Here is a 16,875-nt window from a genome sequence, read left to right as displayed (position 1 = left end):
ATGAGGTTCAGACAATACATTATACATTGGCTACGAACCATCTTACGGCATAATGCTTGCCTTTGTCACATGTGGTGGTCTGGTAACGAGCGACAACCTGCGGTACAAACAGATTGGACAGAGTCTCGCACCTGTTTGAACCAACAGTTGCCGTTGAAGATGAGCAACTTCCATTGCGAAGCAATCAGGTGACGCAGGCATCTGCTGCCGCAACCAACACAGCGACATGGACTACCCGGCATTTTAGCGTTAACTCCTTTCCAACGTGCACATTTATTTTCTTTCGGGGGCTGCTATGTGTGGCTCACACTTTGTCGCAATGTGGACAAGTCGCTTTTGTGGGCATCACCTTCGGCAGCCATTCTTGCGGGCCTTTCCACCCATACGGCTATCAACTTCATACACTTCGAACCATGTGAGCACATATGCTGGTCTCCGTTTTGAGCAAATCATGGCCAAGGTAAGCCACAAGCACAATTTGCCCATTACTGCAGCAGGCCAGAACGAACGGGGCGCACCAGTTACGGTGTGTGTATACTGGGAGTCTATGTCGCTTTGCGGACTGCAGGAGCAAATGCTTACCTCGAGGGACTGCTTACCAATGCAACTGACGAGGCCCCCACATCTGAGAAACGTAACACAGTTACCACAGCCAAGTGTGGCAGCAAAACCAGATTCTGCAATCAATCACTTCACTGTAGCTTGCACAAAGACCCAGGCTATCAAGGAAGAGGAGCAATCATCAACGAGACTAGGAATATGGAAAATGAGAAAGCTTGCATTCAAGAGAGAAGCCACTCTGCTCTGCAAGCATTGAAGGCTAAAAACATCAAGAAAAGTAAAATGGTGCATAGCACATGTGCATAGGTTAATGCAAGACGCATGCCGATACTGCATCAGCTATTTCAGGAGAGGAATTGCGCATGACAACATACACTAGAAGATACTGCTACAGATATGTTAGGCTGCTAGACAGTGACTGGTATTAAGTATCAGCGAAGAATCGGTTGACCTTTATACTTGGATGAGGATGAATGACCTCTAACAAAAATGGGCAATGAGAAAGCTTGCATTTATAGAAGAATAATTACACTTGGCACAAACGGAATTAACATGGCTAGGAAGCTGATTAAGGGCAAACTGATGGAACTCAATCTTTTGGCCAGCGTCGTCCATGCTTGGTCAGATGTTGCAGGTGCACCTGAAGACGAAGAATTTCTAGAAAGTCCTTTTTGAGTTACCTGGATGACTCAACCAAATGTCCGTGCTGGTGGAATGGTGGCTGAAGCTCTTTTCAGTCTTGACACAGTCCTCTGCAGACTTGATATCTCATTCATATTCTTCTGCATATGCTTCTTTGTTCTTGGTGTAAAAGCCTTGCAAATTCGGCTCCAGCCCCTTCCTGTTGGCGCAGATAGGAGCTCCTGTGATGACCAAGATGTGCTTGGCATAGACTCTGTTGAGGCAAAACGGTGACACATGAGATACAGCACAGATTAGCCAAATTTATGTGTGTTTTATATGTTCGAACCAATTATACTGAACCATAAATATGAACAAACATTCATATCTGCTGCAAACAGCAAGCCAATACAGCATATATCAAACATATTTATTTCTGAACCATGTGTTGTTTACCTTGTAGTAGTAGCCAATGTCCACACAATGACCTTGTTGTAGCAGGCAGCAGCTTCTGTTTAGTGCGTGGAGTGTGTTGCTTTATACTGGTGCCGTCTTCATTACTGCATGTCTGGAACAGAAATTTTGACTGAATCAGAAATTGAAAAAGCAAAGTTTTAAAATGCAAAAAGGTGTGACATATATGTTGTAATGATTTGCGACTACAGAACACATGCAAATGTACACTGTCTGTTCTAGGGTGCTTAAGCAGCATGTTAAATAAATATTGCTATTGTCCATAAAATTGATGTCTGCCTAACTACAATGCATGTCAACAGCGCAAGTACTATTAAGATCACAAATGAGAACATTTGTGGGTTCATTTATACACTAGAAGTGATCACACTGCTAGTTCCACAAGCAAATGCATGAAAGCCATGAAGCTATTAGAACTGATGCATTATTTTTCTGCACGAACGTGATGCACCGCTTCACTACTGCAAAAATAAATGCCCTACGGTAAACCAATCTGAACAGCAAGAACATTTGGAACCAACAAGTACGAAATATGGGTGAATTATCATGCTTGCAACTGTTTAATACATTAAATTCTGTACTTTCACTTTATTTTACCAAAGGATTATTCGGTTTTGTGGACGAAAGACGTTGCCGGCCGACTCGAAAAAAATGTTTAATATGTATATTGATAAGGCTACTCAGTCACCTACAACCACGGCTACAATAACATGAAAAATGAGACGCGCGTTCCGATATCGCTCTTTCTTTCCTGGTTGTGTGTGTAAACCAAACGACAGCCTCGCAAGTAAAGGTTTATTTAGGAAACAGCAACTGAGATCCTCACTGCCCATATGTAATGCAGGATCTAGTTCGTTAACTTGTGCCCGCCTGGAAGGTAATGACACGGATATTATATAACGATTCAAGCAGCGGTGTTAAACAACTCACCGTTATTGCCGTTGTCAGCCGCAGCAAAATCCAGCTCCCGTTTCGATGCAGACCTGTTCCGAATGGCTCACGACCGAAACCCAACTGCCGGGCTTACATGTCCGCTTGCAAACACGTAACTTCACCCCAAGTTAAATAACGCGAGACATCGAAGCGCAAGAAACTAGTTTTAGAAACAAAGCAGTCTTGAGTGTACGAACGAATGAATCCGTGCCGCCGTGCACTCGGAAATACCGGTAAAAATTTTAAATCCAGGCCAGAGGTCACGTGAAAGATCGATGATGCTGAACGCTATTTGCGTTTATAATGGCGAAGAAACAATAAACTTACTAACAAAGAGCACAATATCTAATTAGCAATGATAATTTTGCCCTGTTTTTATGTAAAAAAAATGCTTCGGTAATTGTAAGAGAAAGTTTGTAAGATAAAATTGCGCTTATTACGACGCCTCTACCGGGAAATGTTGGAACTAACGAACGAATCCCGAAAGTGATGCTACTACGTCGGCTTTGTTAGCAGCGGCGCGCGGTCGATTTTTTCGCCCTCTGTGGCCATTTGTTGAACTTGAGAGTGTGCTACCCCTGGAGTCGTAGGCGCCGCCATATTGTGAACGCAGTGGCGCCGCCTATGAGCAGCACAACCGTTTTTTCGTAGGCGCCGCCATATTGTGAACGCAGTGGCGCCGCCTATGAGCAGCGCCATACTGGCTTGGGTGAAAGCGGTCTTTTGCATGGCAGGTATACGCTCGGCGGCAGTTTCTGGCGCTTGCTTTCGCGGTCGTGCGGTCTGTTTAGTATGACGTGCGTCTTCTACGTGATAAACGGTTCTGTGAGACGTGCTGAAGTGGTTTAAGGCGTCATGGCCGGAATTTCTGCTGGCGTTGAGGTGGACGGAGCACGCAGCGCGATGTGTGCGCGCATGCATATTCGTGCCTACAATCAGCCTCGGAGATCACTTGTGTATTTCTGAATGTTCCAATCACTAATGTGACCTTATTGCAGTATTATCCTCTATTTCTAAGCTGCGATTTAGGAGCCATGAAACATAGGCGACGATCGTAACAGCGTGAGTGTGGGGACCGTTCTGCTACGATAGGAGCTGTACGTGATGTTATACTTTGACAAGCGTTCAAACTGTTCGCTGCAGATTACATTGCGTGACCACTTGGTTTGATGGATGAGGTTTCCGCCTCTGAATAAAATAGTTTTGGCAAGTGATAGCAGCATACCTTACAGTCTGAATTACGCTTGTCCAGCAAAGGGACTGTTTACGAACTGCGCGAGCGTCCTAAGCAGTGGTAGGTGCTGAATTATATATATCTTTGTTCTATATATACCGCATGGTCCAAGCATACCGCATCAGCGGTTATATATTTATAAACGTTGTGCGGCGTGACCATGCGAGGCCCTATTGCGGCGTTAGCCCGTTTTCTCTTGCTTTTTCGAGAAAGAGGATGATAACCGAATTTCTTTTTCGGTTGTGTTCGTTCCTTTCTCTACGACGCACACACACGTATTGCGGAAATTTCGTCCTCAAAAATAGGCATCGCATTGTTTTTATGCGATCCCTCATATATTATGGCTGTATGCAGGCAAAAAAGGCAATGCCGAAGCGCACAGGTTACATATGTACCGTGCTGGTTCACCAACCGCAGTGATCGCTGTGTTGAGCAGCGCCATCGGCCTCACGCAGGAAGGCTACCGTAGACATATGATAATTTGAAGCCTAATAGACTTGAAATGCGCGAGAACGATGCCGGTGCATCCCAAATATTTGATTGCGCCTGCCGCTTAGATGTTTCGTGGTATCCTTAGGTTGGCCGTGCACGAGCATGCGCTCTTATGCTTTATGCTCTACTCCCTACGCCAAGCGATCAGATATTGAGCAGATTTACCATTTCATGCCGCTAATACAGAGACACCGGTTTTCTTTGTTGAATTAAAACCGATATAAGCAAAATAGTTCACAACACATACACACACCGCGACTGATAATGTGCGTACACCGCGGCTGATAAAACGCGCCACATTTTTGCGCCCCCAAAAGATATTTCCGCCTACTGTAGTTACCGATGCACCGAAAGGCTTCCCTGACGACCTTATATGAACGGACATGGCGTAAATTTCCCAAAGCACCATCTAAAACATCTCAAAATCGTTCCGCAGCACGCGACAGCAATACTTTCAAGCAGTGCCGCGCCGGATCGCCCAAGCCAGAGAGGAGGAAAGGCTCTCCGCGCGCCCTATCCTCCTCGCCCGATGAAACGGTGGAATAATCTGCCACGCCAGGTGGCCAGACTGCAACAAGGACAGGCCCCGCTCCCACATTTATTGGAACATGTTTGTAGAGCGGACATGCAAGGGGAACTTTTTGCAAAATAATGCGATGCGTTTGTAAAGGTGCGATGCATTTGTATTTAAATTATACACGGCACCCTTTTAGGATTGACATCACCTCCCCCCCCCCCTTACTAGCCTTCCACTGTTTCGTTCGGCTGTCTATATTTGCACTTTGTCTAGTTAGTTGGATAAGTCAGTTATATTTCATTAGCGGGTTCAGTATGCTAGTTATTAGTTTAGTTGGTAAGTTAATTATATTTGCCGTTATTATAGTTAGGTAGGTTATTAGTGAATAGTTTTGTTAGTTACCTTGTTTAGTTAGTTGTTTACTAAGTTATTAATTAGTTTATTGGTTGAGTTTGCTTTGTTACTGTAGTTTGTTTATTTATATATTATTAAGTTTAGTTAGTTAACATAGTTGTTCATTAGTAAGTTAGTTTAGTTGGTTATTAGTTTGATAATTAGTAATTACCTATTTGTTTGGTTAATCAGTTGGTCAGTTTTTAGTTTGAAATGCAAGTTTTTTTTACGTGCAATTACATAAAAGTGCGATGTGAACTTGCTCTGTAGCCAGTTTTTTAACAATGGAGTAGTCCAAGTGTACAATTTGAATTATGAATTAAGTTGTTATTGCGAACGCAGTTGAACCTGGAAATGAAACAAGGCGTAGTTGTTTCGAAATTGTTTGCATTTAAGTGTTTGAACAATACGGAAACGGGGTGGCGATTTGCACATTGTGTCGACAGTATTCACATGCCAACACAGGCAGTTTACCCTTGCACAATAGCGAGCGTGCGCACAGAATGCCTGTGGCATCCGTTCGGCATCTGCTGCAGTCCACCTTCTACTTGCGCCAGCGCTGCAATGCGTCCACTGCAGGTGCTATATGAACTTCTCCCATAGTGTTATGCAGATGTTTCGTAACCAGATAGCAAGTATTGAAGGACCCTGACAGCAGGTTGACTATCCGACATGAAAATGAAGCTCAACGTCTCGTTTTTCAAATATCATACTAATACCGTAGCACAGTGGTTCTCAACCATGGGTGTGTCGGGAACCCCTTGTGGGTTGACTCACAATGGAAGCATTTGTAATGTGAAATGAACTGTTTATTTATTGCACAAGCAACTCATCGTGCACGATACTGCAGCAAATAATGTGGGTATTCACAAACATGAAATGGACACTATTTATTGGCGCACACATCAAAAGATCCTCTTCGCTTTTGCTGGCTCGTGAATTCGTGGCATGGTTGCACTTAAGGGGGGAGGCTACCCACAGATACCAAATTTTTGTTTATTGAGATATTTTAATGCACTTTTCAGAATAGACTCATAGCAAAAGTATGAGTAGAACTACAAAATTTCGTGCTGTTACGTTCACTGGTTCTCAAGTTACAGCAACATGTCAGAATGGTGCACATGGTTTTCTCATTCCAGGCCTGGATAAATTTCAAAAGGTGTTGCAACTCTGAAATTCACTATGATGATTCCCAGATGGATACCTCAAGGCAAGGCAGAGCCCTCTTTTTAAATTTTTTTTGCTAAAGAATTTTAGCAGACCATCGAATTTCGTGTTGGTGATAAAGATTTTATCAATCAAATTTTGATTAAATATCACAAATAACCGACACAATATATAAAAAAAGGGCTTGTCTTGCCCTCAGAAATTTATTCAGATACGCAATAAAAAAAACTTATGGAAATCTGATGAGCAATTACAGAGATATGGCTGGAACAAGCAGCCTCACCAGCCAAAGAAGTCATTTTGAGAAAATGAGCTTTGGAAGTTTTCAGCACATATATTGGTCTAAAATGACCCTGCAGCATAACTGGAGATATCCTTAGGCACTCTCTTCTTTTGCTGCCTTTCCACCTTCTCTTGCGATTGCTTCTTGGCCTTTTTCAAGTGCAGAGAATCTTTCTCGGCTGTCCGTTGAATGGACAGGTGGCCCACTGATGAACATAGATCTTGGGTGGCGCTGTGGCAGCCAGCATTATATCTTAAAACTGCCTCATGCAGTGGTGTCTCCACAGCAATCGGCGACGCATGCTGCTCTTTGGGCCTCAGGGACCACAGCACGGAGTGAAATGATTCTGATGCATTCTGCGTCTTTGCTCCCAGGCAGCGTTGCAGAAGAGAAGCCAGTGTGAGAGGCGCTCATAAACAGGTAGCAGTGCTTCTGCAACATAGCCTGGAAGTTTGTACCGATGCTTCGAAGGTGGCACACCATCACTCTTTCTGGTGTTATGACGACACCACGAGTCTGCACCCTCAGGGCAAAAGTCGTGGTGAGGATCCTCATCCGTCGATGTCACGTGGTGGTACGATGCCATCACTGCATGCTGCATTGTAGCCACATCGTTGGAATTATTCCGTAGGGCCCAGCCATAATAGTCAGTCAACTTGTCGATGAGGGCCTTTGTCAGCCTGCCCTTCCCTCCTAAAGCCTTGTCATTTTTCTGCACAAGGTTGCGCAGTGCTGTCCCCATCCTCTTCTGGACGTGGTTCAGGCATTCCTCTTTTAAAATGGGGACCAGTCCATAAACATTTTCTTGCACAAGGGCAGAGAAGGTGGCACTATCTCCGTCAGACACGAGCATTGTGTAACGGAGGTTGCGCTTTGGCACCGAACATGAGAAAAGAATGACAGCTGCCTCAACCTCCATCGTCCCAGACTTAGAGTCAGTGTTTTTACTGGCACAGATGATCCTCCTGCCAGCTTGCGTAGCCTGGATCTCCAGGCTTTGGTACTACTTGGCAACCAAGACACTGGTTCGATAAAACAATGACGTCTGTATGATATTCAATAATTGCACCAACTCCAATATGGGACGTGTGGCCACATTGTGCCATTTTCCATCAAAGTTTACTGATATCCCTGCTGAAATATGGATGAATATGTTGAAGGGGCAGCACAATATGACGAAGGCAGAAACACACAATTCTTTGTCATATTTCACTGCCCCTTCAAGATGTTCAACCAGTACCAACTCGCCCAAATGTCGATCTTTCTGAAATATGGATCCATTTCCTTGTAGGTGGTTTTCACAGCAGAAGCAGATTCTGCATAGAACTTGTTTACGCACTGTGTCTGCGGTTCCCTGAATTTCTTCAAGTGCTTCTGAAAAGTCTTATGATGCAGGCCACGATGGGACACGCTCATCGCTGTCCATAAGTAATTGAGGGCTGTTTGTCCCTTCCTATCTGTTTTGTTGCCACAATGGCTCTTATATTTACGTCAAAGGCCACTGAGTCATCCTGACGACCAGAACTCCACGAGCTTGCAACTACACAATGTAAACATAGCAGCTCAAGCTTTGTTGCAAGTCCAAGTTGGGTGCCTCCTTAAACCTTCATCACAGTCACGAAGCACCGCTGGCACGGGGTCCCGGATAGCAGGTCACCTAGGGCATCCATTTGCACAAGGAGAAATTTTTCGCCTTCACTTGCAGCGGTGGCAGCTTCAGGATCGCGCTCCATTGCTTGAAGTTTTCGCTCCGTCACTGACATAGCGCCAAGTCCTCATTGCACAACAGCGCGTTTTTTATCCGCTGCCTCTTTCTCCTCACGCGTCAGGAAATGTGTTTTCAAGTGCGCAGTGGACGATGCAATCGCGCTGTCCGAGGCAGATGAAAGAGGATGTGGAAGCCGCTGCAGCCGCTGTCGATGAGCACGAGACACCAGGCGCACTCGTCACGACAAGTTCATGCGTCAGTGGAGCAGGAATCACATTGCTAGAAGTGTCGACGCAACCACGCTCTTGCGTAGATGAAGCAGAAGCTGCCCCACAGGAACCACCGGTGTGATCATCGTCGGCACGTGGGCGAGCTTCGCCATGCAGGTGATGGGGGCTCTTGCATTGCCCAGGGGGCGCTGCGAAAAAAGGTGCTAAAAAGCGCCCTCTGTCCTAAAATGGGTCGTGCCAAGCTCGGTCGTCTGCTTCGGAAAGCACGTTTACAATATGAACCCGCCACTTTCGGTTGTGTTCTGTCACGGCCTGCAGCGAATATCGGGCGCCGAAGATTTTTTCAGGAGTGGCACGCTGCGTAAAGGCAAGAAATTATGCAGTGCCGAATACGTGCATGCCGTTCAAGAATTAAGCGGCGAAGTTTTAGCGCGGTGTCAATCGCAAGTGAAGCGAGTCGCGTACGAAGTGGAACTTCAGGTAAGGTTTGCACGCTGCTAGATTCAGGCGCACAAACGCGAGGAAATGCTTGCTATAAATGAATCCACAGCAGCGATAAGCAGACATCATGTGTACGGAACTGCTCGAGCACACGACGGTACGCGCCGCGACGGCAGCGGTCTTTCAGCATGCCGCGATGTACGAACTGCTCGAGCGCACGATCGTACGCGCCGCGACGGCAGCGGTCTTTCGACATGCCGCGAAACAGCGAGTCTCCTGCAATCTTTCTTGACTGCATGCCGCTAAACAAGTAGTTATGACTGCGTTGTAGTAGCGGCCATCTGTCCCTTTTAGTCATCATCATCATCAGCCTAGTTACGCCCACTGCAGGGCAAAGGCCTCTCCCATACTTCTCCAACTACCCCGGTCATGTACTAATTGTGGCCATGTTGTCCCTGCAAACGTCTTAATGTCATCTGCCCACCTAACTTTCTGCCGCCCCCTGCTACGCTTCCCTTCCCTTGGAATCCAGTCCGTAGCTCTTAGTGACCATCGGTTATCTTCCCTCCTCATTACATGTCCGGCCCATGCCCATTTCTTTTTCTTGATTTCAACTAAGATGTCGTTTACCCGCGTTTGTTGCCTCACCCAATCTGCTCTTTTCTTATCCCTTAACGTTACACCCATCATTCTTCTTTCCATAGCTCGTTGCGTCGTCCTCAATTTCATCAGAACCCTTTTCGTAAGCCTCCAGGTTTCTGCCCCATATGTGAGTACTGGTAACACACAGCTGTTGTACACTTTCCTTTTGAGGGATAGTGGCAACCTACTGTTCATGATTTGTGAATGCCTGCCAAACGCACCCCAACCCATTCTTATTCTTCTGGTTATTTCAGTCTCATGATCCGGATCCGTGGTCACTACCTGCCCTAAGTAGATGTATTCCCTTACCACTTCCAGTGTTTCGCTACCTATCGTAAACTGCTGTTCTCTTCCGAGACTGTTAAACAGTACTTTAGTTTTCTGCAGATTAATTTTCAGACCCACCCTTCTGCTTTGCCTCTCCAGGTCAGTGAGCATGCATTGCAATTGGTCTCCTGAGTTACTAAGCAAGGCAATATCATCAGCGAATCGCAAGTTGCTAAGGTATTCTCCATCAACTTTTATCCCCATATCTTCCCACTCCAGGCCTCTGAATACCTCCAGTAAACATGCTGTGAATAGCATTGGAGATATCGTATCTCCCTATCTGACGCCTTTCTTTATAGGGATTTTGTTGCTTTCTTTGTGGAGGACTACGGTGGCTGTGGAGCCGCTATAGATATCTTCCAGTATTTTTACATATGGCTCATCTACACCCTCATTCCGTAATGCCTCCATGACTGCTGAGGTTTCGACTGAATCAAACGCTTTCTCGTAATCAATGAAAGCTATATATAAGGGTTGGTTATATTCTGCACATTTCTCTATCACTTGATTGATAGTGTGAATATGGTCTATTGTTGAGTAGCCTTTACGGAATCCTGCCTGGTCCTTTGGTTGACAGAAGTCTAAGGTGTTCCTGATTCTATTTGCGATTACCTTAGTAAATACTTTGTAGGCAACGGACAGTAAGCTGATCGGTCTATAATTTTTCAAGTCTTTGGCGTCCCCTTTCTTATGGATTAGGATTATGTTAGCGTTCTTCCAAGATTCCGGTACGCTCGAGGTTATGAGGCATTGCGTATACAGGGTGGCCAGTTTCTCTAGAACAATCTGACCACCATCCTTCAACAAATCTGCTGTTACCTGATCCTCCCCAGCTGCCTTCCCCCTTTGCATAGCTCCTAAGGCTTTCTTTACTTCTTCTGGCGTTACCTGTGGGATTTCGAATTCCTCTAGGCTATTCTCTCTTCCACTATCGTCGTGGGTGCCACTGGTACTGTATAAATCTCTATAGAACTCCTCAGCCACTTGAACTATCTCATCCATATTAGTAACGATATTGCCGGCTTTGTCTCTTAACGCACACATCTAATTCTTGCCTATTCCTAGTTTCTTCTTCACTGTTTTTAGGCTTCCTCCGTTCCTGAGAGCCTGTTCAATTGTATCCATATTATAGTTCCTGATGTCCGCTGTCTTACGCTTGTTGATTAACTTAGAAAGTTCTGCCAGTTCTATTCTAGCTGTAGGATTAGAGGCTTTCATACATTGGCGTTTCTTGATCAGATCTTTCGTCTCCTGCGATAGCTTACTGGTTTCCTGTCTAACGGCGTTACCACCGACTTCTATTGCGCACTCCTTAATGATGCCCATGAGATTGTCGTTCATTGCTTCAACACTAAGGTCCTCTTCCTGAGTTAAAGCCGAATACCTGTTCTGTAGTTTGATCCGGAATTCCTCTAGTTTCCCTCTTACCGCTAACTCATTGATTGGCTTCTTGTGTACCAGTTTCTTTCGTTCCCTCCTCAAGTCTAGGCTAATTCGAGTTCTTACCATCCTGTGGTCACTGCAGCGTACCTTGCCGAGCACGTCTACATCTTGAATGATGCCAGGGTTCGCGCAGAGTATGAAGTCGATTTCATTTCTAGTCTCACCATTCGGGCTCCTCCACGTCCACTTTCGGCTAACCCGCTTGCGGAAATAGGTATTCATTATCCGCATATTATTCTGTTCTGCAAACTCTACTAATAATTCTCCTCTGCTATTCCTAGAGCCTATGCCATATTCCCCCACTGACTTGTCTCCAGCCTGCTTCTTGCCTACCCTGGCATTGAAGTCGCCCATCAGTATAGTGTATTTTGTTTTGACTTTACCCATCGCCGATTCTACGTCTTCATAAAAGCTTTCGACTTCCTGGTCATCATGACTAGATGTAGGAGCGTAGACCTGTACAACCTTCATTTTGTACCTCTTATTAAGTTTCACAACAAGACATGCCACCCTCTCGTTAATGCTATAGAATTTCTGTGTTACCAGCTATTTCCTTATTAATCAGGAATCCGACTCCTAGTTCTCGTCTCTCCGCTAAGCCCCGGTAACACAGTACATGCCCGCTTTTTAGCACTGTATATGCTTCTTTTGTCCTCCTAACCTCACTGAGCCCTATTATATCCCATTTACTACCCTCTAATTCCTCCAATAACACTGCCAGACTCGCCTCACTAGATAGCGTTCTAACGTTAAACGTTGCCAGGTTCAGATTCCAATGGCGGCCTGTCCGGAGCCAGGTATTCTTGGCACCCTCTGCAGCGTCACAGATCTGACCGCCGCCGTGGTCAGTTGCTTCGCGGCTGCTGGGGACTGAGGGCCGGGGTTCGATTGTTGTATTCATATAGGAGGTTGTGGCCAAGTACTGCACCAGGGTGGCCAATCCTGCTCTGGTGAGAGAGTGCGTTACCGGTTCTGGTCACCGGGATCAGGCCGCACTCCAGGCCTGTTTGTGCAATTTCCTCAACACACGGTTTTTTTTTTGTATTTTCCGGTGGAGAATAGCGCGGCACCGGGATTTGAATCACGGTCCTCTTGCACTGGAGACGGATACTCTACCGTCCCCGTAGGAGTTAAATTAAAAATTAATTTATGGGGTTTTACGTGACAAAACCACTTTCTGATTATGCACGCCGTAGTGGAGGACTCCGAAAATTTCGACCACCTGGGGTTCTTTAACGTGCACCTAATTCTAAGTACACGGGTGTTTTCGCATTTCGCCCCCATCGAAATGCGGCCGCCGTGGTCGGGGTCCGATCCCGCGACCTCGTGCTCAGCAGTCTAACACCATAACCACTGAGCAACCACGGCGGGTCCCGCAGGAGTTGTACGCCTCATTTAACCTACAGTGGTGCCCTATTTGGCCAGTCAAGGTGGACCAATCTGAGCTCGGTTATACCGCATGGATGGCACTCGGCTAGAGAACCTGGTATTTATGACCTGCACATTTGAGTGTGGGGCCATACATATTTGAAGATATATATCTTTCTTTTTTTTTAGGAGGGTTCCCGTACAGTGATAAAATAAAGGAAAAGACATTAAAAGAAAGAAAAAAAAGAAAGAAAAAGGGGCGAAAAAAAAAGGAACATAACAGGTGATTTGAACTCGTGACCCTTCGATGTTGCCCGGAAAGATAGCTCAGTCGGTTGGTTCGTCAGGCCCCAGGCTACTTTCAAGCGCCACAGCTCCTGCTCCGAGCCTCACACTTACGTGGAAAGAGACTCATGTTGTCCACGGAAGGCATACTTTCTAGGAAAAATGGCCGCTCGAGGAGAAGAGCGAACTCGAGCGGCTTTAGAGGCTAGGAAAACTGCCTTAAAATATTTAGACTTCAGGGGAAAGCTTCGTTAACAAACTATAACACGGCAATCAGCACTCGAATACGACGAGAGAAATTACTGAGACGTGGAAAATTCCCTTGAAAAAAATCTGGTTTGCGAGACAAATGCTTGAATGTATTGAACCTCTTAAAAGATGAGGGGGGAAATATGCGCTCACCGAGAGGGCATCGTCAGCACGAGACATCCACAAGGCACCTTACAGAGATGTGGAGAGCTTCGCGGCCGGAACGAAGCCTCCCTTCTCCGCCGGCCAAGAGGGGGAAACGCGCTTTCCGATCGCTCAAGGTTGCGCGGACAAAGCATAACTCTAGCGTCTAGGAAGAGCTTAACCAGGTGCGATGGCGGCACGCATAGCGTGGGAAGCTAGCCGCCAGAATAACTATACCAAGGACTGCTGCTGATGAGGGCGAAATACCTTCGTGTAATTATAATAACCCTAATAGGACTACTTTCGAAAAAAAAAGGAAACGGCCCAGAGGGCTATACTACGAGAGCTATGACTGATAGTTTTCTATATATATATATATACATATTCATCTCATCTATGGGATCGCATGCGCGCGCTGTTGCTTTGTCTCTGCGTGTAGTATAGTTAAGAGAGCCAGTTTAAGGGCGGAGAAGAAGAAAGCAAAGAAAAGCAATAACTGCAGCGCCGTGGTTTTAAAGCGCACCCGTGGTAGAGAAACGGAATGCGATATAAGCGTGCGTAGCCATGATACGCACACGACAAACTGCCTTAAAATATTTAGACTTGAGGGAAAACTTCGGCAACAAACGATAGCACAGCAATCAGCACTCGAATATAATTATAACCCTAATACTAATTGTAAATATTAATCTCATCTATGGGATCTAATGCGCGCGCTGTTGCTTTGTTCTGTGTGTAGTAGTTAAGAGAGCCAGTTTAAGGGCGGAGAAGAATGGAGGGAAGGAAAGTCTCTGAAGCAAAATTACAGCGCCGTGGTTTTAAAGCGCCTCCCGTGGTAGAGAAACGGAAGGCGATATAAGCGTGCGTGGCCATGATACGCACACGACAGACTGCCTTAAAATATTTAGACTTGAGGGAAAGCTTCGTTAGCAAACGATAGCACGGCAATCAGCACTCGAATATAATTATAACCCGAATAATAATTGTAAATATTCATCTCATCTATGGGATCTAATGCGCGCTCTGTTGCTTTGTCTCTGCGTGTAGTAGTTGAGAGAACCAGTTTAAGGGCGGAGAAGTGGGAAGGAAAGGAGAGTCTCTGAAGCAAACTTGCAGCGTCGTGGTTTTAAAGCGCAACCGTGGTAGAGAAACGGAAGGCGATATAAGCGTGCGTGGCCATGATACGCACACGACAAACTGCCTTAAAATATTTAGACTTGAGGGGAAAGCTTCGTTAACAAACTATAACACGGCAATCAGCACTCGAATACGACGAGAGAAATTACTGAGACGTGGAAAATTCCCTTGAAAAAAATCTGGTTTGCGAGACAAATGCTTGAATGTATTGAACCTCTTAAAAGATGAGGGGGGAAATATGCGCTCACCGAGAGGGCATCGTCAGCACGAGAGATCCACAAGGCACCTTACAGAGATGTGGAGAGCTTCGCGGCCGGAACGAAGCCTCCCTTCTCCGCCGGCCAAGAGGGGGAAACGCGCTTTCCGATCGCTCAAGGTTGCGCGGACAAAGCATAACTCTAGCGTCTAGGAAGAGCTTAACCAGGTGCGATGGCGGCACGCATAGCGTGGGAAGCTAGCCGCCAGAATAACTATACCAAGGACTGCTGCTGATGAGGGCGAAATACCTTCGTGTAATTATAATAACCCTAATAGGACTACTTTCGAAAAAAAAAAAGGAAACGGCCCAGAGGGCTATACTAACTGGTAGTAACTGATGCAATGCATATGAGCTCGCACGTACGTGCGAATCGCGCTGCAGCGCGAGCTCGTGCGCTGCTCGCTTGATGTAGCTTTTAATGACAACGCTCGAAAATCGATCTGCTGTAGTCAATACTATCTTGCTGCGCTGCCTCAACATGCTGGCTTGAGGTCAAGTATGAGCACATTTAACTCTCTATAACCTGTGCTGCTCGTAGTGGGGTAGTGAATTGTCACCGAATCAGCCCGGCCATTTGTGGTCATTTGCACACACCTGGGCACTTCACCACTTCGCACCGGTCGAATTATTAATTGTCGCTGTGGCCGGGTTTCGAATCGTGAATCACCAGCCATGCCTGCTGCTATGTCGGTCTGCCGTCGGGACTGTAGGTGCAAAAAACCGAATTTTAGAACGCAGATCTATAATCAAGCAAGCTTCAAGACAAGTTAAGCAGTCAGCATGGCGCGAAGTTTCGCTTACCCAGCGCGACGAACTGCAATTAATTATCCAGCGCGCCCTACGCTCCGCTTCGTGAGGCCTTGAAGGGAAACGATGGAATCGGATGTTGGGACTCAGGCCTTCTTGTTCATAGGCAGGTTGCGAACGTAGTTCCCGCGCCTACTAGGGCGCCCCTCGCGGCGGCGAGCGCGGAACCGGCAGGATACGACCGGCCCGCTTCCGTTCGGAAAGCCTGTCTGTGCACTGTTTCGCGCGTAGCTGTTGCCTTTTCTGAGCAATGCCGAAGTGCAACCCGAGCTGTTGAGTAGTGGGCTGCAACAGCACGTACACCAACTCACGAGGAACAAAGTTTTACAGGTTTCCAAGCCGACCGTATGAAGCTGATCGGCGTCAACACTGGATCGCGCTCGTCCGACGGCATAAGCTGTTTTATGTTCCGGCGTTATGCCAAGTGCGTTAACGTTGAATGCATTGCTTTTACAGCAATGATGGCAGCAACGGGACACCTGCAGTCAGTGGCGTAGCTAGGTCGTCTGGCACCCGGGGCCCATAGGTCTTCTGTCACCCCCCCCCCCCTCCGGGTTTATTCGAGGAAGGCGGAAGGCGAGGATATCAACAATTTCCGCGTGTCTTCAGACGTATATGACCCCCCCCCCCCCCCCCCCCCCACTGGCCACGTTGCTACGCCACTGCCTGTAGTGCGTACCAGGATATGCAGCAAACAAAGTAGTTTGTTCCCACACTGTACCGCAGTAAAGGTGTGGAACTATTTCCCAATCCTCTCCCATTCAAACAGCGCTAGGGCTTGCAGCCGGCTGAGCTGGCATACACTTCTGCGCCCAGCATATCAACTAAGGGGCAGTTGAGATCACCAAAATTTTTGACAACTTGGTTTATTGGAACCTCCTTTGCACGCACTGAAAAATCGCAACGTAAAAGTATCGCACTTCCAGTAACTGGGGCGAAAATATTTTCCCAGCGTAGTCTAACACAACTCGTAAGTTCATCCCCTTTTTTTTTGTTTTTGGGGAGAGCAACGTTAGAATACCTCTGGTAGGTATTACGAGTCGTTCGTACGCCCCGCGTTCTTGGATGAGATGTTTTGGATTCGTATTTGCCGTCCTGTATGTACAGGGAAACTACCGCGGCGTTCTTGCACTTCCCTGCGATGCCAGCACGGTAATCAC

The sequence above is a fragment of the Dermacentor andersoni genome, chromosome 5, assembly GCF_023375885.2.
Source record: "Dermacentor andersoni chromosome 5, qqDerAnde1_hic_scaffold, whole genome shotgun sequence".
NCBI classification, from domain to species: domain Eukaryota; kingdom Metazoa; phylum Arthropoda; class Arachnida; order Ixodida; family Ixodidae; genus Dermacentor; species Dermacentor andersoni.
Note: the sequence above shows the minus strand (reverse complement) of the source record.